Source organism: Alexandromys fortis, unplaced genomic scaffold (genome assembly GCF_014885135.2).
Source record: "Alexandromys fortis isolate MF-2015 unplaced genomic scaffold, M_Fortis_MF-2015_v1.1 scaffold_6, whole genome shotgun sequence".
Lineage (NCBI taxonomy): Eukaryota > Metazoa > Chordata > Mammalia > Rodentia > Cricetidae > Alexandromys > Alexandromys fortis.
In genome coordinates, this window is record NW_026067902.1 from 6,609,971 (window position 1) to 6,631,028 (window position 21,058).

At 41.2% G+C, this 21,058-nt stretch overlaps 1 long non-coding RNA gene across 3 annotated transcripts in view; it reads right to left on the reverse strand.

Annotated features, from left to right (window-relative positions):
- LOC126496844 (uncharacterized) overlaps positions 1-21,058 on the reverse strand; it is a 96,709-nt gene that overhangs the window by 15,175 nt on the left and 60,476 nt on the right. For 2 of the 3 annotated variants that reach the window (XR_007590455.1, XR_007590454.1), the window contains one exon: positions 5,357-5,526. The exons of the other annotated variant lie outside the window; for it this stretch is intronic. This is a non-coding gene — a long non-coding RNA (uncharacterized lncRNA). The remainder of the gene's footprint in view (positions 1-5,356; positions 5,527-21,058) is intronic. 3 annotated transcript variants of the gene reach the window in all.

Genomic DNA, 21,058 nt, shown 5'->3' on the forward strand with positions numbered 1-21,058 from the left:
ACAGCATACTTTATGTTTGTTTGAGGCTGAAGGAAACCACCCGTGTGTATACATAGCAAATTTTCATTATTCATTCCTCTGTTTCGAGACGCCAGTGTTGGTCCATAACTTGCTACTGTGAATAGCGCTGCAGTACAGCAAATGGGCAAGGCTCCCGCACTGAGTGGCAGCTATGCCCACACAACACTTCTTACTCTGCTCCTCCAGATCCCACCACCCTGCCTTGCCATGGCCTTTCAGTCCACCTTCCTGCACTCCCACAGTCCTCAGTGGTTCTGGTCATTTGGGCCAGCCAAACCTTATGACTTAGATGGTGTCCACAGTCACTGGGGAAGCCATGAGCTCAGCTGTTGGTCATATTATAGGCAGTGCCTGAACTGTACCTTCAGGCTGGAAGCCTGAAACCTGCTGTTCTACAGGCCCTAGAAGGTCCTACCATGCACCTCCTGCAGATGGAGCCCACTTATCCCTGTGTGAGGGTTTCAGCCAGACCCTGAAACAGTACAAATACAACCATGGTCTGAGTCCCTGCCCTAAAGAGCCCCAGGACATACATAGCCATGCATATACCAACCTCACTGACAGCTGGACCATGATGAGATTGTAAATAGGACATGGTAAGGAAGGAATTTCTCATGCCACAGATTAACACAGGTAAAGAGTTTATTTTAGCCCACAAAAAAAAATTAATGAGCAAGAATGTCTGATCTGTTGAATAAAAACCCTTTAAGTAAATATTTAGGGGTGATAATGATTTACCGTGTAGAAGATTTGTTGTTAGACTTGGAAAAACCTGCATATGGTTCCACAACCTGTCAGACTGGGGTAACAGCAACCAAAGGATGGGATACCCACATAACAAAAGAGTGCCCACACATCCATACCAAGAAACACCACAAACATCATAACTCCAGATGCCTAGATCCCATCGCAAAAACAGAAACCTGAACAACCAGTATGCCTCTTCTAAAAACCAGCATCCTTATAATATGCACTGAGAAAACTGATTTCAATGAAGCACAAGAAAAGGACTTCAAAATAGCAATTCTGTATATGTTTAAGAACCTTAAAGGGAATATGAATAAATGTATCAATGAAAACACAAATCGTTTAATGAAATAATGAAACAACTTACGATATGAAAGTACACTTTAACAAATAAATAGAATCACTAAACTAAAACCAAACAGAAATCAAACTCAAAATGAAGAACTCGGGAGGTTAAACACACTGAATAAAGTAGAAGAGAGAAATTGATGACTTGAAAACAAGGTAAAAGAAAGGGGCAGATCAATCAAAGAAACGTTAAATCTAAATTTAAAAAAAAAATCAAGGCTCTAAACATCCAGGAAATCTGGGATACTTTGAAAAGACCACACTTATCAATAATAAGTATATAGAAGTAAAAAGAAACTCAGATCAAAGGCATAGAAGATATTTATAGAAGAAAATTTCCCAAACCTAAAAAGAGATACCATCAAGTGGCAAAAGGCATACCGAACAATTCAGATAAGGCCAGAAGAGAAACTTCCTGCAGCATATGGTAATCAAAGCACTAAATATACAGAGCAAAAAAAAAGGAGAGTAAAAGGCTCAAATAAAAAACTCCAAGTCACACATAAAGCCAAGCCTATAAGAATAACACCTGACTGTTCAATGGAGACTATAAAAGCCAGAAGGTCCTGGTCTGATGCTCTACAAACTCAGATGCCAGGCCAGACTGCTATACCCAACAAAACTATCAATCACAATTGAAAGAGAAAGAAAATATTTCACTATAAAAACAAATTTAAGAAATTTCTGTTTATCAATCCAGCTCTACATGAGGCATTAGAAGGAAAACTTCAGTCTTAAGAAAATGTTAACTACACCCAACAGGACACAAGGAATAAATAATCCCAGAAAGTAAAGGAAGTTTAAAAATAAAACCACCACCACAACAAAATAACAGGAATTAAGAAACACGGCTCAATAATTACTGCCAATATTAACAGTCTCAATTCACCACTAAAAAGACATAGACTAACAGATTAAAAAAAATCAGGATCCATCTTTCTTCTGCATCTAAGAAACACACCGCACCCATAAATGACAGACATCACCTGTGTGTCAGGGTTTCTGTTGCTGTGATGAAACACTATGACCAAAGAGCAAGCTGGGGAGGAAAAGGTTTATTTGGCTTACTCTTCCAGATCATAGTCCATCACTGATGAAGGAAGCCAGGACAGGAACTCAAGCAGGGCAGGAACCTGGAGGCAGGAGCTGATGCAGAGGCCATGGAGGAGTACTTACTGGCTTGCCTCCCCTGGCTTATTCAGCCTGCTTTCTTACAGAATCCAGGACACCAGCCCAGGGATGGCACAACGGGCTGGGCCCTCCTTCATTGATCACTAATTGAGAAAATGCCTTACAGCTGGATCTCATGAAGGCATTTCCTCAATGAAAGCTCTCTGATGACTCTAGTTTGTGTCTAACTGACACACAAAACCAGCCAGTATATCACCCGAGGGCGAAAGGAAGGAAACGGATGTTCCAAGCAAACGGAACCAAGAACAAACAGAAATAGTATCTTAGTATTTGACAAATAGACTTCAAAATTAAAACTAATCAGAAAAGATAGGAAAGGATACTGCATACTCACTAAATGAAAAATCAACCAATGGGATATTATTATAAGCCTAAACATTTATGCACCAAATACAAGGGTACCTAATTTGATAAAAAGAGATGCTACTACATCTCAAATTACATGTTGACCCTAATATATAGTGTATGACTTTAATACCTTCCTCTCTGGTCACCCAGACAAAAACAGAGAAACCCTGGAGCTAAACAAAATCACAAATCAAATGGACCTAACAAACATGTATAGAACACTTTCCCAAACACTGAAGAATAATACATTTTCTTCTCAGCAGCCCATGGAACTTTCTCCAAAACTGACCACATACAAGGGCACAAAGCAAGTCTTAGGGAAAAATTGAAATAACATCCTGCTTCCTATTTGACCACCATGGATTACAGCTGAATATCAACATCAATATGAGTATACAAACTCATGGGAGCTGAATAACTTGCTACTGAATAAAAACAGGTCAAGACTGAAATCAAAAAGGAAACTAAAATTATTTTAGGACCGAATGAAAATGAAAATACAACATGCCAACAAAACATAGGGACATAATAAAGGCAGCTCTAAAAAACAAGTTCATAGCATTGTGCACCTATATCCAAAACCTGGAAAGTAACCATATTAATAACTTAACGACACACTTGAAAGCTCTAGAAAAAAAAAACAAAATAAATAACACCAAAAAGAAATTGACAGGAATAACCAAACTCAGAAGGCAATGAAATAGAAGCAAGCAAATGAAAAGAACTAACAATACAAAGAGTCAATAAAATGACTCTTTGAAAGAGTCAACAAGATTAACAAACCTTAAACTAAACGAATCAGAAGAAAAAAATCTCCAAATTAATAAAATTGAAGATGAAAAGGGAGACATTAGATTGGACACTAAGGAAATTCAAAAATCATAAGAACTTATTTTAAAATTTTGTATTCCACTAAAGTGGAAAACCTAAAATAAATGAGTGAATTTCTTGATATATATGACATACTAAAGTTAAATCAGGACAAAATGGACATTTTAAACAGATGCATAAACCCTATTGAAATAGAAGCAATAATTAAAAATCCAGCCTAACAGATTCAGCACAGGATTTTGCCACATTTTCAAAGAAAAACCAATGTCAATACTTCACAAATTATTCCACAAAATAGAAACTGAAAGGCCATTTCCAAATTCTTTTTATAAATCCACTATTACCCTGATGCCAAAACCACACAAATACTCAACAACAAAAAAAAGAGAAAATTATAGACCAATATCCCATATAGGTGTAGATGTGAAATTTCTCAATAAAACAGTAGCAAACCAAATCCAAGAAAACATCAAAAACACTATCCACCATGATCAATTTAGATTCATCTCAGAGATGCAGGGATAGGTCTGTGTATGTAAACTGGTAAATATAGCCCACCACATAAACAGACTGGAAGGCAAAACCACATGATAATCTCACTGGATGCAGAACATGCCTTTGAAAACGGCCAATAACCCTTCATGATAAAAAGTCTTGAAGAGACTAGGGATGCGAAGAACATACATCAACATGGTGAAGACAATTTACACCAAGTTCACATCCATCACCTTTCTAAACAGAGAGAAACTCAAAGCAATTCTACTAAAATCACACCAAAAAAAAGTTGTCTGCTCTCTACATACCTATTCAATACATCATTTGAAGTCTTAGCTAGAGTAACATGACAACCAAAGGAGATGAAGGAGATACAAATAAGAAAGAAAAAAGTCAGATGATATGATTTTATACATAAAAGAACCCAAAGACTCTGCCAGGAAACATCTACAGCTGATAAATGTTTCCAACAAAGTGTCAGGACAAAAAAATCAACAACATAAAAATCAGCAGCCTTCCTATATACAAATGACAACATCCTGATAAATAATCAGGGAAACAGTGCCTTTCACAATAACTCTGTGTGTGTGTGTGTGTGTGTGTGTGTGTGTGTGTGTGTGTGTGTGTCACTCTAACCAAGCAAGTAAATACTGATATAATGAAAACTTTAAAATATTGAAGAAAGAAACTGAAGAAGACATCAGAAGATGGAAAGACTTCCCATCCTCATGGATCATGCTTTCTGCCATGATGATAATGCACTAAACTTGTAAACTGCGAGCCAGCCTAGTAAGAGACACTTCTTTTCACAGTGGACAACAGTCAGTGTTGAGACTGAGTGCTTGACCCTAAAGAAGATATCTTTATCAAATCCCACCACCACCCAACCCCACCACCATCTACCAATACCTAAGGAACATCCTGAAAGAAGAGGCAGAAATAAGCCAAAAGTCAGAGGATCTGGGAGAGTTCAGTGAAATGCCCTCTCAGGCAGGATGTGACTCTCACACACATGGATTCAAAGCAGCTGTGACTACCTGTGCAAGATCAACCCAGCAAACATTCTGGCAAAGATGGAAGAGGCGCTCTTGGGTCTTACCCTTACTGAAGAACTATCAGCTGTTGATGGTTGCTGGGAGAAAAAAACTCATTCTTCTTTGGAGGTGTTCCCATGTGTACGATGCCCTTGCTCCAGGTATGGCTCAATACCCGGGCACATGTAGGCACCACTAACCGGTATCTAATAGGTTAGCAGAAGAAAAGGAAGAGGAGGTGGAGAAGACAGAATTGGGAAGGGATGGGACATGTTCAAGGGATATGGGAGAGAGGAGGAGGAGAGAAATTCAGTGGAATGATTATATTTCACTATACATACATATATGAAGTCCTCAAGGTAAAGGCAATTGCGATTCAACACGGGGAACTTTTGCATATGAACTTCAGGGTCTCTAAAGAGCAGGATCCATGCTAGCTCTTCATAGCCACTTCCTCACTGTCTTCAGATACACGGTGCAGCACACCCATCTGAAAAGTTGTCTCCACCTCCTAGAGATTTTAAAGGAATCATAAAGAAGGTAGATACATTGACTACTGTGCACAGAAGTGTTTAATGGCTAACCTCATTCACTGGAAGAGAACTTACAATATAACCATGTTGCTTAATATTTTTCAGGAGTTTACCATAGCCCACTATTTTTTTTACAACTTAGGATTCTAAAAAGGAAATACAAATTTTTTTGCCGAAGAATTTCTCAAGGGACTGCTTAATTGAAACCCTCCTCTCCTAAGATCAGTTTCCAAAGGGAACTAGAAAATTACACAATCGGATGAGGACTGGAGATGCCCAGGAAAGACAGCGATGAATGTGAAGGAAAACAGCGTGCAACAAACAACTTGAAGGGGTTTTCTCTAACCACACCCCCACTTATGGATTTGTGTAGGCTCCAAAAATGGTTCATCACATACAATAAAATACCACTTGTGTCCTCCGTCAGTTTCATCAGGCGGTTTCTTTTCTACTTGAAACCTTGAGAATCACAAAGTGGTAGGCTCCCTCAGTGTTCTCATCATGGAAGGACTTAAAACTGATACTGTGTTCCCTTTTCCCCACAACTTCTCCAGCATAAGTTAACATCAGTGTTTTTGATCTTGGCTATTCTTACAGGTGTAAGATGGAATCTCAGAGTTGTTTTGATTTGCATTTCTCTGATGACTAAGGATATTGAACATTTCCTTAAGTGTCTTTCAGCCATTTTAGATTCCTCTGTTGAGAGTTCTCTATTTAGGTCTGTACTCCATTTTTTATCGGATTATTTGTTCTTTTGATGACCAATTTCTTGAGTTCTTTGTATATTTTGGAGATCAGACTTCTGTCTGATGTGGGGTTAGTGAAGATCTTTTCCCATTCTGTAGGCTCTTGTTTTGTCTTGTTGACCATGTCCTTTGCTTTACAGAAGCTTTTCAGTTTCAGGAGGTCCCATTTATTAATTGTTTCTCTCAGTGTCTGTGCTGCTGGGGTTATATTTAGAAAGTGGTCTCCTGGGCCAATGCATTCAAGTGTACTACCCACTTTCTCTTCTATAAAGTTTAGTGTGGCTGACTTTATGTTGAGGTCTTTGATCCATTTGGATTTGAGTTTTGTGCATAGTGATAGATATGGGTCTATTTTCATTTTTCTACATGTTGATATCCAGTTATGCCAGCACCATTTGTTAAATATGCTTTCTTTTTTCCATTTGGTATATTTTGCTTCTTACAGACAGTTGTCTTTCAGGAAAGGGGGAGGAGAGAAAGACACCCCATACTGATGTATGCATTTCCTACATACAAAAAAAATCTCCTTCCTCATGGAAAAAAAGCAAGTTAGGGAGGAAAAGAATTTATTTGGTTTATACTTCCATATTGCTGTTCATCACCAAAGGAAGTCAGGACAGGAACTCAAACAGGGCAAGATCCTGGAGTTAGGAGCTGATGCAGAGGCCATGGAGGAGTGCTGCTTACTGGTTTGCTCCACATGGCTTACTCAGCCTGCTTTCTTTATTATTTTTATTGAGCTACACATTTTTATCCGCTCCCTTCCTCCCCCTCCCCTTCTCCCCCCTCCCTTGACTCCCATGCTCCCCATTTACCCAGGAGATCTTGTCTTTTTCTCCTTCCTATTTAGATCCACATATGTCTCTCTTAGGGTCCTCTTTGCTGTCTAGGTTCTCTGGGATTGTGGATTGTAGGCTGATTTTTCTTTGCTTTGTGTCTAAAAACCACTTATGAGTGAGTACATATTATATTTGTCTTTCTGGGTCTGGGTTACTTCACCCAATATAGTTTTTTTTCTGGATTCATTCATTTACCTGCAAATTTCAAGATGTCATTATTTTTTATCGGTGAGCAGTACTCCATTGTGTAAATGTACCACATTTTCTTTATCCATTCTTCGGTTGAGGGGCATCTAGGTTGTTTCCAGGTTCTGGCTATTACAAATAATGCTGCTATGAGCATAGTTGAGGACATGTGCTTGTGGCATGAATGAGCATCCTTTGGGTATATACCCAAAAGTTTAGCCTGCTTTCTTTTTTTGTTGTTTATTTTTTTTATTGAAAAAATTTCTGCCTCCTCCCCGCCTCCCATTTCCCTCCCTGTCCTCCCACTCCGCTCCCCTCCCCCCACTCCATTCCCCCTCCCTCTCCAGTCTGAAGAGCAGTCTGGATTCCCTGCCCTGTGGGATCTATTGGGAGCTCACCAAGGCCAGCTGGACTGGGACTGAATAAGCATGTGATAAAACCGGACTCTCTGAACATGGTGGACAATGAGGGCTGATGAGAAGCCAAGGACAATGGCACTGGGTTTTGATCCTACTGCATGATGAACTGGCTTTGTGGGAGCCTAGCCTGTTTGGATGCTCACCTTCCTGGACTTGGATGGAGAGGGGAGGACCTTGGACTAGCCTGCTTTCTTATAGAACTCAGAACCACCAGCCCAGGAATGGAGCCACCCATCATGGGCTGGGTCCTCCCTCATCAATCACGAGTTGAGAAAATGCCTTAAAACCAAATCTGAAGGAGGCATTTCCTCAATGGAGTTTCCTCCCTCTCTGATGACTCTAGTTTGTATCAAGTTGATACACAAAACCAGCCAGTTTACCCCAGTAGTCAGAAGTTACTACAAATACATGGGACCCCTAACATCAAACTGCTACATTGAAGAAGGGGCATTAGGTCAAAACTAAGAAAACACAGAAACATTACAAGTTTAAGCAACAGCCCGTGTATGTTGGTCCATGGGTTAGCCAGACATACTGCAGTCGCTAAGAAAGCCGCAGTGTGGGGGAGCCCAGCACGAGCTACATGGTTTCTCTGCATTGTCTTGGAAACTGTATTCTGTACTAAAGTTATTCTAAAATTAAAAGTTTATTTTTTAAAAATACTGTGTTCCTGACCACACTCATCAGGACAGAATTTCCACAAAGAAGGGTTTCTTTTCTTTGGCTTCAGATTTGAACTACTGATTTGGTTTTCCTAATGAGTTCGAGAAGTTGGATTCGAATGTGACTTTCTGTGCAAAGTCTTTCTGACCATTTCAACTCTGCCCAAAGTTTTCAAGTTTCATGTACATTTGTTCATGGAAAATTTTAATATGATACTTGTATTAATTATTTGAGACTTTTCATGCCGTGTATTTTGATCACAGTCCCACTCCTTCCCATAACTCCTCCCAGATCCACTCCCACATCCCCACGCCCCCTCCCAACTACTGACTTTTTTTTAATAACCCAGTTTGTGCTGCCCATATGTTCAGGGGTGTGGGGCCGTCCTCTGGAGTGTGGTCCACCTACCAGGAGCCACACCCAAAAGGAAAACTGACTCTCCCTCCCCGAGAAGCCATCCACTGTCAGCAGCTCTCAGCTTGGAGCAGGAGTTCATGCTGGAGTATTGACTGATGGAAATGTTTTAAAGGAACAGAAATAAAAATAAAGATGGAAAAGTAGCGCAACAGTTTTAAAAGACATCAGGTTAGGAATGACGTTTAGTGGCCGAGCACTATCCTAGTGGATACACGGTCCTGGGTTCCATCCCCACTACTGCAAGATAAAAAAAATAAATAAAATCTGTTCCCAAATACTTTGATGCTCTCTCTTTTAAGAAGAGGAGTCTATTTCCCCTCCTCTTGACATCAGCATCATCTCTGGAGGAAATGAGGGTAACAATAATTATATTATTGTCACCTCCAAAGCCACGTTAGACACCATGTCTGCCTTCTTCCTTGCCCTCTCTCAGAGATCACCGGGTCTCACCAAATATTACGCTGTAAACACCCCAGCTGCCCTGTGGTGTGTCCATGGACTAAAGGCAATGACCATCTTGGAAGAGGTTTCTTCAGCCCGGTCAGCCCTTCAGATGCAATCAGCCCCAGCTGATAGCCTGATTACAATCTCACAAGACAGCCAGAGCCGTTTGGCAAAGCCATTCCCAAATTCCTGGCCCACAGAAAGAAACGGAACAAAATAAAATATTTCTAAGTGCTGCGTTGGGGTAATTTACTTCCACCACGGATTAGAAGTTCAAAACAGGTCTCCTGGTGCTAAAACCAAGAGATCAATGGGATTGCCTCCTTCCAGAGGATCCAGAATGGAAGCTACTTTCTTGCCTTCTGCAGCTTCTGGGGGCTGCCTGCCTTCCTTGACTTGTGACTCCTTCCATCTTCAAAGTCAGCATCGTACAGCGACTCCCACTTCTTCTCTCATAAGCACAGCTTCATCTCTGACACAGACCCCTAACTCTACTGCCTCTGTCTTTCATTTGAAAGATCCTGGATTCCCTGCCCTCATTTCCCATCTTAGCATCAGCAGTTTAGCCACCTCAATTCTGTCTTCAACCTTAACTACCCCCTTGTCTTAGTTGGAGTTTCTATCGCTATGAAGAAACATCATGACCATGGCAACTCTTATAAAGGAAAAACATGTCACTGAGGTGGCTTACGTTTCCAGAAGTTTAGTCCATTATCATCATGGTGTGACATGGTGGCGTGCAGGCAGGCATGGTGCTGGAAAAGTATCCTTCGTCTTGACTTGCAGGCAGCGGGAAGGGGTCTGAGACTCTGGCTGTGGCTTGAGCATATCTGAACCCTCAAAGCCTGCCTCCACAATGACCCACATCCTCCAGCAAGACCACACCTCCTAAGAGTGCCACTCCCTTTGGGGGCCATTTTCTTTCAAACCACACATTAATATTTTATAGTCTGAGGGTTACCTGCCACAGTCAGTCGGACGAATTTGTGAACTTCTCAGAATTGTGCTTTCAAATATACAAAATACTGTCCAGACGACTGAAAAAGATATGAATTCTCCTGAAACCAGTTATTAAACTCCTTGTAAACATTGGTGTTGCAGTAGAACGTGATTCTCTGATAACAGATTATAAGCAGAGGCATTGATAGTTAACCTTGATCCTCAACTTGCTGAGACCTAGAAACACCTGGAAGACAGGCCTCTGAGAATGCCTGTAGTGGGTGATTCCCATTAGGACACTGAAGTGGGAAGCCCCTCCTGCTGTGGATGACACCAGCCCCCGGGCTGGGACCCTGCTAAGCAGAAGGAGAAGGTGAGCTGAGCCCCAGAAGTCATTACTCTCTGCTTCTTGACTATGCACGGAACAGGGCCATCTGCTTCTAGCCCCTGCTGTCTTGACTTCGCACCATGCTGGTTTTAACCTTGAACTGTGAGCTAAAATGAACCCTTTTCTCCCTTTGGTGGCTTTTACCACAGCCACAGGGAAAGTTCCTATGACAAAGAACTAACAGTAGATCCAGTAACTTTTTTCATTTCAAAATGGACGCAAATGTGACATTGTCATTTCGGATCTTGAAGTATAAAGAATTCCATTTCTGTCGTGCTGTTATCCCAGGCATTGCTGTTGTTTGCTACCTACATGCACAAGCCAAGGCGAGACTAGCTTCCTACTCCCGACTGCTCCCTGCAGGCTCGCTGAGCTGGACTGCAGACATGAGTGATAGTCCTGGGGGCATAAAGGCACTGTTTGACTTTTTAACATTATATTTCATGAAGTTAAAATAAGTCAAATCTCCAATGTTCAACTCTAATCGGCTGTTAAGCACCAAGTGTGTACCGAAAACATCACGTGCCCAACCTCTGCTGGAAAACAACAACAGTAATGGAAAGTCTGTGGCCATGTGGGAACGGAGCCAAAATTCCAAGAATTTACAGAGGAAAAATCTTCCCTCAAAGTGGACATGTTTGTGTAATAAATCTAACGGCATCAACCCAAGGTAGGGGGATAGAATTAGCAAACACAGCAATAGTGACATCTAGTGGGCAACATTGGTAACGCCACACTAGTGCGTAGGATGAAGCTTCAAAGGCACAGAGCCCGTAACCATTAAGACTCTGTTAAACCCTAACAGAAGTTAATATCAAGGCAGGCTTGTGGCCAGTGACCCAGGCTCTTCTGCATCCATTCACACTGAGTGGATTCATCTCACCCAGACATAAAGGAAATAACAAAATTATCCTGTCTGGGTTTCCCTTCCAAAAACAGATTAGAGGTTTTGTACAAACCTAACAAGTCACACAGGTATAAGACGACCTAACCTAAACTGGGAAATTTGTCCAGGGAGGATAAAGAAGAGCCTGTGTCCTGCCCTGGAGAGCTGGGATATGGTTTCTCACTCTTCCATAAACCATGACCACTTTCTTCTTTCCTTTCTCCCACCAACAAATACTGTCTGACTTAGAGGCAATACAGGGACTGTGAGAGAAAGAACAGAGGGAGAAAGATGGAGGAAGAAGGAATTCAGGCAGTGCTGGCAAAGACAGACTCCTGGGGTACACACACTTCTGGGTCACCTGCACGTGGAAGGCACCCAGGCCCTGTTCCTCTCACTCTTGAAATCCTGTCCCTCAGAACAGCGTAAATGAGGTAGCCTGAGCCCAGCACCAAGGAGAGAGAATCCCAGGCAGTCCAGAGAACTTGGGGAGTTCCTGAGTCCCAGAATGCAGATTGAAAGCTAGAAGGGCAGAGGTGACTTCCAGTAGACACTCGCCCAGTCAGGCTGCCAATAATTGACTCTCTATATCAAAGCTGCTCTTGCCTGGGGTTTGGTTTTGTTATCCATGGTCCTGGTGGTGGTAGATTTTGTTGCTTCTGTTTTGTTTCTTGGTTTTGTTGCTGTTTGTTAACTTTTTTATTGACTAGACACAAGTCAGAATTATCTGGGAAGAGGAACTTCAGCTGGAAAAATGCCTCCCAGCAGACCACACGAAGGCAAGTCTGGAGGATATAGTCTTGATTAATGGTTGAAGTGGAAGGGCCCAGCCTGCTGTGGATGACACCTCCCTCGGGCTGGTGGTCCTGAGGTGTATAGGAAAGCAGGCTGAGCAAAACACGGGGAGGAAGCCAGTAAGCAGCATTCCCCCCACGGTCTCTGCTTCAGTGTGGTTCCTGCCTCCAGGTTTCTGCCTTCGGTTCTTGCCCTGGGTTTCACTGGATGATGGACTATAAGCTGTAAGATGAAATAAAAACTGGTGAATGCAAATTGTTGAAAAGAAGCTGATGAACTGCAATTTCACTACATTGAAGAAATGGGTGTTTTGTAGGTTCAGAGGCCAATTACTTCATCTTAGGCTAGTTCTGGCCTTCTGGAACAGACATCCCTTCCCCGACTCTGTATCTGAACTAACACTGCATGATAACAAATTTAAAAGCTTTAGAAGCTATTAACTTAGCAGAACACTAGCTTCCACCAATCTAAGAGCTAAGAAGGTCATCGGCTAGTTTCATGATGGCTTAAGAATGAACTGGCTCTCATTCTCTTTAAGATGAGAACTCTGATTTTTTTGGTTAGCACTTTCCTCCTTGAGTTGCTTTTAGTCATGGTGTTCATCTTGCCAATAAAAATCCAATTAAAACAGAGATCAGTCTTTCCACAGGGTGGAATGCAACTGTGCAGGGGTGCCCCTGCAAGCAGAACAGGCCAAAGATGGCAAGAATGAGGAGGGACCCAGGAGAAACCCTGGATCCAGCCTCCAGACTTCTCAGCTGGGGCCAATAAATGTATGTTCCAGTCGTAAATGGCCCCTTCCCTTGCAAGGGACATTCTTCTTGATTCCACTCTGCTTGCTAATGACAAATGAGAAAAACAGTTGGTTTCTCAGCTCAGCGACCCACCACCACCAAAAGCCCCAGCTGTACTGCTTAGGTTTCATCAGCTTGACATAGACTAGAGTCACTAGGATAGAGGGAGCCTCAGTGAAGGCATGTCTCCGTCAGATTAGCCTGTGGGCAAGTCTGTGGGGGCATTTCCTTGGAAAGATGGTACCTAAAAAAGGGCACCTGAGAATGTAGTTTCCTGAGTGCCTTTCTCACACAGGACTTCCTAGAGAAATGTCTGCCCAAGTCAGTTCAGTGCTGCAAGGCCTGAAAGGCCACTGCAACCGTGCCCCAAAGCGGCCAGGCTCTGTGTACTGAGCTGACAGCAGAACTTGGTAATCAAGTTCTTGGTGCCACTTTACAATCATGCAGAATAGAAGAGTCATGAGTCATAAGCCACATTTTGGGGTGACATCTGTTAGGGTCCAGCCTCGACAGAGTTTGCATCTTCCAGGGTAGGAGTGTGAGGATGTTGAAGAGGGCTACTTGTTGGTTCCTGGCTGCTCAGCCCCGAAATAATCACACAGAAACCATATTATTTGCAATACTGTTTGGCCAATAGCTTAAGTGTATTGATAGCTAGCTCTTACATCTGGAATTAACCCATCTCCATTATTTTATATTTTACCATGAGGCTCATGGCCTACCAGCAAAGTTTTAGCACATCTGTCTCGGCTCCATGACTTCTCCCTGACTCTGCCTTCTTCCTCCCAGCATTCAGTTTAATTTTCCCCACCTACCTCTATTCCCTGTACAGGCCCAAGACAGTTTCTTTATTAACCAATGGTATTTACAACATACAGAGGGGGATCTCACATCACTTCCCCTTTTCTGTTTAAATAAGAAGAAAGGCTCTAATTTTGACATAGTAAAATTACATATAACAAAACAGTTATCAAGCAAGAATTACAGTTACAATATTTATATCTACTTTATCTTTTATCATAACTAAGGAAAAATATAATAATATCTATTCTTTAACTCCATCAAAGACTACACAAGGATATAATATTACCTAAGTAAACAGGAAGTGCAAACAAGCAACTTCCAAAACTCTAGAATTGACAGAGACATCTCACTGCCTGAACAGCCACCCAAAGTTCTTCTGTAATGTTGGGGCATCCATCTTCAACCTACAGGCCCATAGTATGTAGCAGACTTTTCCATGAAGCAGGAAATTTGAATATCTCCTATATTGGCAGTTTGTCAGTCACTTTCTTCTGTGTCCTGCAGAATGCCTCGCAGACTCTTTCATGAAGCAGGAACCCCGAAGGATCATCTCACCTTTAGGCAAGTTCAGCAGTCATTTCTCTGTGGGTCCTACATGTCCCGTTGGTCAAGCAGTCCAGGCAAGAGCAGTTTCTTGCCCAAATGGTTAGCAAACTCCATAAGGAGCCTCTTCATTGTCCATCATCCTCTTGAAGTAGATTGGTTCTGCCAGGAGCAGATGTGTCTCACTGTCATGAAAAGTCCTAAATTCTTAAAACATTTTGAATGTCATATTCTGTAGTCTTTGAAAGGTTTGAAAAATACCTATCTAACTGAAACATATTTCTGTATATCTAGAAAATATGACTAGAAGTTTGACTATTATAGATGACTATCTATTAGCCTATATTTCTTAATTATACATTATATTTTAAATGAGTTACGCAATCACAATACCTTAATCAAGAGCAGAAATATATATAACAAAATTGACCTTAAATTTCTATCAATAAACCAAGATGCTTATCAATGCACATCTCTATAGCATATCCCTCTTTAAATGTAAACACACATTTATAAACAGTATTTGGGAAATTTGGGCATAGTTATCTAGACTACTTCTTGTTGATTGGGGATGCTGTTAATCAGGTATTTCATGGTGTATCCTGTGTGCTAGGTTCATCTCAGCTAGCAGTTAGGTGAAGTAATTTTTGGGGGTGTTCACAGCAACCTTTCAGGGGGGTCTTGGTTCATCTACCATATTGGGATAGACACAATCCACAGATTCTCATCTTCTGTGAAAACTAAAGAAGAACCTCCTTTCCAAAGCAGCATATCCTTAGACTCATATTTTAAAGTCAAGATACATTTACGTTGGTTTAGCTTAGCAAACTGCAATGAAATGTCTCTCTGTACTTAGCTCCTTCACAGTCAAAAAATTCAAAGATACAATAATATATATAATCCAGAGTCTCTGTGAATTTTCCATCTTTACATGGCTTATTTTTCTTTACTCCTTTTAATCTATGACTGTCTGTACTTTGTCTCTTTAAAGATTTTGTTTTATTTTTTATAAACCATTTACTTCCTCTTATAACTATACTCTTTTTCTTCTCTCTCCCAAGCCTATGTACATTTATTAAACACACTGTGACTCATTTAGAGTTCTTTTATGTCTAAATCTGTCCTTATTGCATATCTGTAACCCTTTTCTGACCAGAACAGCTTCTTAAAATGTTAAGCACTTCTTAAAAACTTAAGCTGAGGCATTACTAGGGTATATACGGGTCCAACATAGTGAAAGTCCATTCATTGCCTCTGCAAGACATGCACATTACCCCAGTTCCAAGTATGCAATGTCTCTACATCAAGCCATTAAGCAGTTTGTAACATGCTGCTTACAAACCCGATTTAAATGCTCGGTCTCCTGAAAGAGCTAAAGGTCGCACTGGCAGCATGACCCAGAAAGAGGCATTTCAAAAGGGCATACATTTTTTTCTGCTACCGCTGAATCAGGAAAACCTCTCTTAAAGGAGTGCAGCATGTGGCCAGCAAGAATAGCCCATTTGAGAAAAAAAATGCAGCTAAACTCTGTTTTGAGTGTCTAGAATTTCTTACCAAACTCTCTTAGGTTTTAAGTGAATTTTAGTCAGCCATGTTACCCTGATTCCATGCACTGAGATGTGAATTGAGATGGGACCCTGGACTGTGTAGGAGTGGAGAGGGGTGAGCTGAGCATTGGCAAGCATTCATTCATTGCTTTTTTTTTTCTTCTGACTTCAGCCATAACGAGACCGAGTTCCCTCAAGCTCCCGCTGCAGTGACTTTCTTGCCATGATGGACCATAATGTGGAACTGTGAACTAGAAGGAACGCCTTTGTCAGTGTCCTGATGCAGCAACAGAGAAGAAGCTGGGCCTCTTCCCCCGTGCTTCAGCTCAGGATGCTTTGCTCTTCACCTGTTAGGCCTTGTTGAATCTTTGCACTGAAATTACCACAGGGTTATAGAGAGAATGAAGCCGGGGAGGGATGTGCATGCTAAACATGAACCACCAAGTGTTCGCAATACCTGCAGCCGTATCCGTAGTTGAGGAGGACCACACAGTAAACTGCAGATTCAGAATGCCCTCTGGTTTACAGCCATCCCTTGGCACCATTTGTTTTCCTTACTGAATGTATCTAGTGGGAACTACGTTTTCTCACACCTGTCCTCCCTGTTGAAATAGGAAGCGGCGGGGCTGCGTCCCCAACACCCCAGCCACTTGGCTAGCTCATGCCCGAAATAACAACACACAAACTGTATTCATTTAAAGAACTGCTTGGCCCATGAACTCTAGCCCTTACAGGCTAATTCTCGCACCTGGACTAGCCCATTTCTAATAATGTGTGTAAGCACCCCAAGGTGCGCTTACCGGGAAGATTCTAGCCTACATCCATCTTCATCGCGTGTGCCTCAGAGAGCAGAGCTGAGCATGGCGTCTGTGCTCCAGCAGAGCTGTCCGGTCTCTCCGGAAGCAGAGCAGAGTCTGACCTCACTTCCTCTTCCGCCCAGAATTCTATTCTGTTTACTCCTCCCATCTATGTTCTAAGCTGAGGGCCAGCCAAGCAGTTTCTTTTATTGCTCAGCCAATGAAATCAACAGATTGATATATGACACTCCCACATCACCTCCCCACACTGGAAAGATGGGCATAGAAGTATCACTACCATTTGAGATCAATGGTTATCAGCATGGTTACATAACTGTAATGGGTTTTCCTTTGGACCTCCAGCTCCCAAATAATGACACAGGGACTTCTTACTAAGTATGACAACTTGGCCTTAGCTAGGTTTCTTCCCAACTAGCTCTTAAAACTTAAATTAAGTCATTTATATTAATCTACATTTTACCACATGGCTCATAACCTCTCCTCAGTACCTTACATCCTATTTCCTCTGAGTTTTACCGGCAAATCCCTGCCTCCCTGAGCTTTCACAGAGCTCCTATCTCTTTCCGGAAATCATGCCTATATACTCTCCTGCCTAGTTATTGGCCAATTCAGCTCTTTCTTAAACCAATCAGGTGTCTTGTTAGAGACACATCTTCACAGTGTACAAAAAAATTATCTCACAACACATAGTAGATGGTGAAACCCTATCTCAAAAACTCAAAATAATAATATAGATGATTTTTAAAAACTTACCAAGTTATAGTATTACAGGAATTAAGATGTACTGATCCTGATTAGTCAAATGTAGTCTGCTGAGAGCTTGCTAAAATAAAATATCCCCTGCTCTAACCCAGACGCAATGATTCAGAGTTTGCATTATGGGAAAATCCCCCACGTACCCAAGATTCATGTTACATTTGAATATCTGTGAGCAAAAGCATCTGAGAATGTAAAATATAAGGCTATAAATGCACACGCTGCCCTTATTATATTTGTGGTTAATTGTCGTACATTCCCCACTGTCTCATTTATGTTTCTAATGCAGTACACCCGGGTCCTGGTGGAGCATGTGGAAGAGTACATATATTTGGTATAAGACAGTACTTTGTAACAATAAGCAATAATCTTTTGGAACTCTGACGTGGTACTGGAATATGAACAATCTTTTGGGTAAGACAGCTGGTAATCATACCAAAATCTTTGACATAATCTAGGTATATGAATTCATCATAAGAAAGCACTTAAGCACATACAAAAAAAAAGTTGGCACAGATTAATGTTGAGAGAAAAATGGAAATTATTCAAAATAGTAAAGTCAGTGAATTAAATAAATTAGGTATATCCAACAGTGCAAAGGTTGACAATCACATTAAGCAACATGAAAATGTCTTTACCACCAGTAAGACAAGCAAGACTCATGTTTTTAAGAAAAAAAGATACTTTTATTGTTCGCCCTTCTATCCTGGGGTCTGGGGAGAAGGGGCATATTTTCCTGTTCATGGATGAAAGTGGGGATAGTTTTTGTGAGACATACAGGCTTTGTTCTGTCATGGAAAGTGTTCCAGAAGCTTTGGCTCACTGGAAACAGTCTGTTTGGTAAGGGGCAGTCCAGTTTCACATCATTAAATGTCAGCCTCGGCAGTAAAAGGGTCTCCTTCTTCCTTCCTCCTAGTATTGCTCCAGAAACAAGGGTGAAAGAATTTAAAATGACTGTTTCTGGGTCTTAAATCCATATTTCTGTGGAGTCCATCCTTGTTACTAGAAAATGCTATCTTTGAGTTCGCCTAATAGCTAAACTTTGTTACTTCAAAATCAATAATATTCATGGTACTTTTGCTCGTGATAGACAAAACCAAATTGAGTCACCCCAAATGCATTCCTGACCCAGTGAGGGGGGACAAGGCAGCCCCATGCTTCTGCTTTCCCAGTTCATAAAAGAGATCCTGGGAGAGTAGAGGCCATGGGGCAGTTCAGCGCAAGAAGCCATTTGGATGATCTTAAGCCCTAACTCAGTCTCCCATTATGGTGGTGTCCTCAGGCTAGCCAATTTATACTTCAACCCTTAGGGCAAATTTTAAGTAGGATCAGGACTTATCATTGGGATTAAAGATTACAGTCTGTTGACATGTGAGTCCTGACATGCGTGCCCATACATGCATGCTTCCCTGAGGTCAGTAGTCAATGCTTGTGATGACTTTGCAGAATAGAATTGTCATGAAAATTGAGAATTAAACATATGTAGCATTTGTCCTATGGATTCCAAACTTACAAATTTTAGATGTTATCTATAACTCAAAGGCAGAAACCATACTTTGACTTTTTTTTTCTCTCAGCTGACAATACACAGCACAGTACTCTTTTGCTATGCTGGGATGGGGGAAGCCAGGCAAGAGCCACATCCCCAAACAGAGAGCACAGGTTGTTTCCCTTCATGATCAGGGCCACTTTGAACACATACATTGGCCACACGGATTCTTACAGTTGTCCTCACCATTGCTCCCAGGTGTTTCAGCTGTTTATGCCACCCTGACCTAAAAAATAAAAAAGCAACAATTCCTTTTTCTTTTCAGCCCAAATTATAGGATTCACATTGAACTTGGACCTCCAGTCACTGCAAAAGCCTTCCTGGCAAACTGCAGTTTCTGCCATCTCTTTTTGTCAGCTGTTGGCTCTGGTCTTCACACTGGTGGTTTGAATGAGACATCCCACAGTCGTGGACATAGGAACATTTGGTCCCCAGTTGATGGCACTGTTTGAGGAGGTTCAGGGGGCATGGTCTTGTTGGAGGAACTGTCACTGGAGGTGGCTTTGAAAGTTGAAAGATTCTGCCATCTCCAGTTTACTCTTTTTCCAGCTCACAGTTGAAGATCGTAACCATCAGCTTCCTGCTCCCACCACCTTCGCTCTGCCATCACGGACTCTAACACTCTGGAAACTTAACCCCAAATCAGCTCTTTCTTCTGTATGTTTCCTTGGTCATGTTGTTTACCACAGCTGTAAAAAGTCGCTAGTACATCCATCTCTGCTGCTACAGGCAAGAAGTCATTGGTTTAGAACCAATGTTCTAAACATTCCTTAGCGTTTTCACTAACATTGCTGCCTCATTCATCTTGCAGTGTGCATCTGTCTCAAATATTACATATGCTAGAGGAAGGAATCTGCCTAGACGCCTGTCAACAAACAGTGGATAATGAAAATACGCCACATGTACATAATAGAATATTATTCAGCAGTAAAAAAAATAAAATAAAATTTAGTGGGAAGGAAATGGGAAGAGGGGAGGAGGTGGAAATTTTTAATTAAATAATAAAAAAAAATAAAACTAAAATAAAGTAAAAAAAAAAAAAAGCTTGAGATGAAAAATAAAGGCAGACCTACCAGAATTATACCATTGACTTCTCAATGGAGACTTTAAAATCTAGAAGGATGTTTTACAGATTCTAAGAAACCAGTAGTCTGCCAGTCCAGGCTACTATACACAACAAAACCTTAAATCACCATAGATACAGAAAACAAGATATTTCATGTCAAAGTCAAATTTAAACAATATCTCCACAAATCCAGCCCTACAGAAGTTGCTAGAAGGAAAACTCCAACCCAAGAAAGTTAACTACATTCACAAAAACATAGGCAATAGATTATCTCACACCAGCAAAATCAAAGAAGGAAAACACACATGCACGCGCACACATACACACACAATACCAACAAGAACAAAAATAACAATTAAGCCAGGCGTGGTGGCACACACCTTTAATCCCAGCACTCAGGAAGCATAGGAAGGTGGATCTCTGTAAGTTCAAGACCAGTCTGGTCTACATAGTGAGTTCCAGGATAGCTAGAGCTGTTACACAGATAAACCCTGTCTTGAAAAAAAAAAATGAAAGCAGGAATTAACAACCAGTCCTTCATATCTCTCAAAATGAATGGATTCAATTCGCCAATAAAAAGACACAGGCTAACAGAATAGATATGAAAACAGGATCCATCCTTCTGCTACATACAAGAAACACACCTCAACATAAAAAATAAATATTACCTCAGAGTAAAGGGTTAGAAAAAAAGGTTTTCCAATTAAAACAATCTAAGAGGCAATCTGTTACCACTGTCGTAATATCTAATAAAAATAGACTTCAAATCAAAGCTAATCCAAAGAGATAGAGGACATTTCATACTCATCAAAGAAGAAAATCCACCAAGATGATGTCTCAATCCTGAACATCTATACCCCAAATGCAAGGGCATTTGCATTTGTAAAAGAAACATTACTAAAGCTTAAATC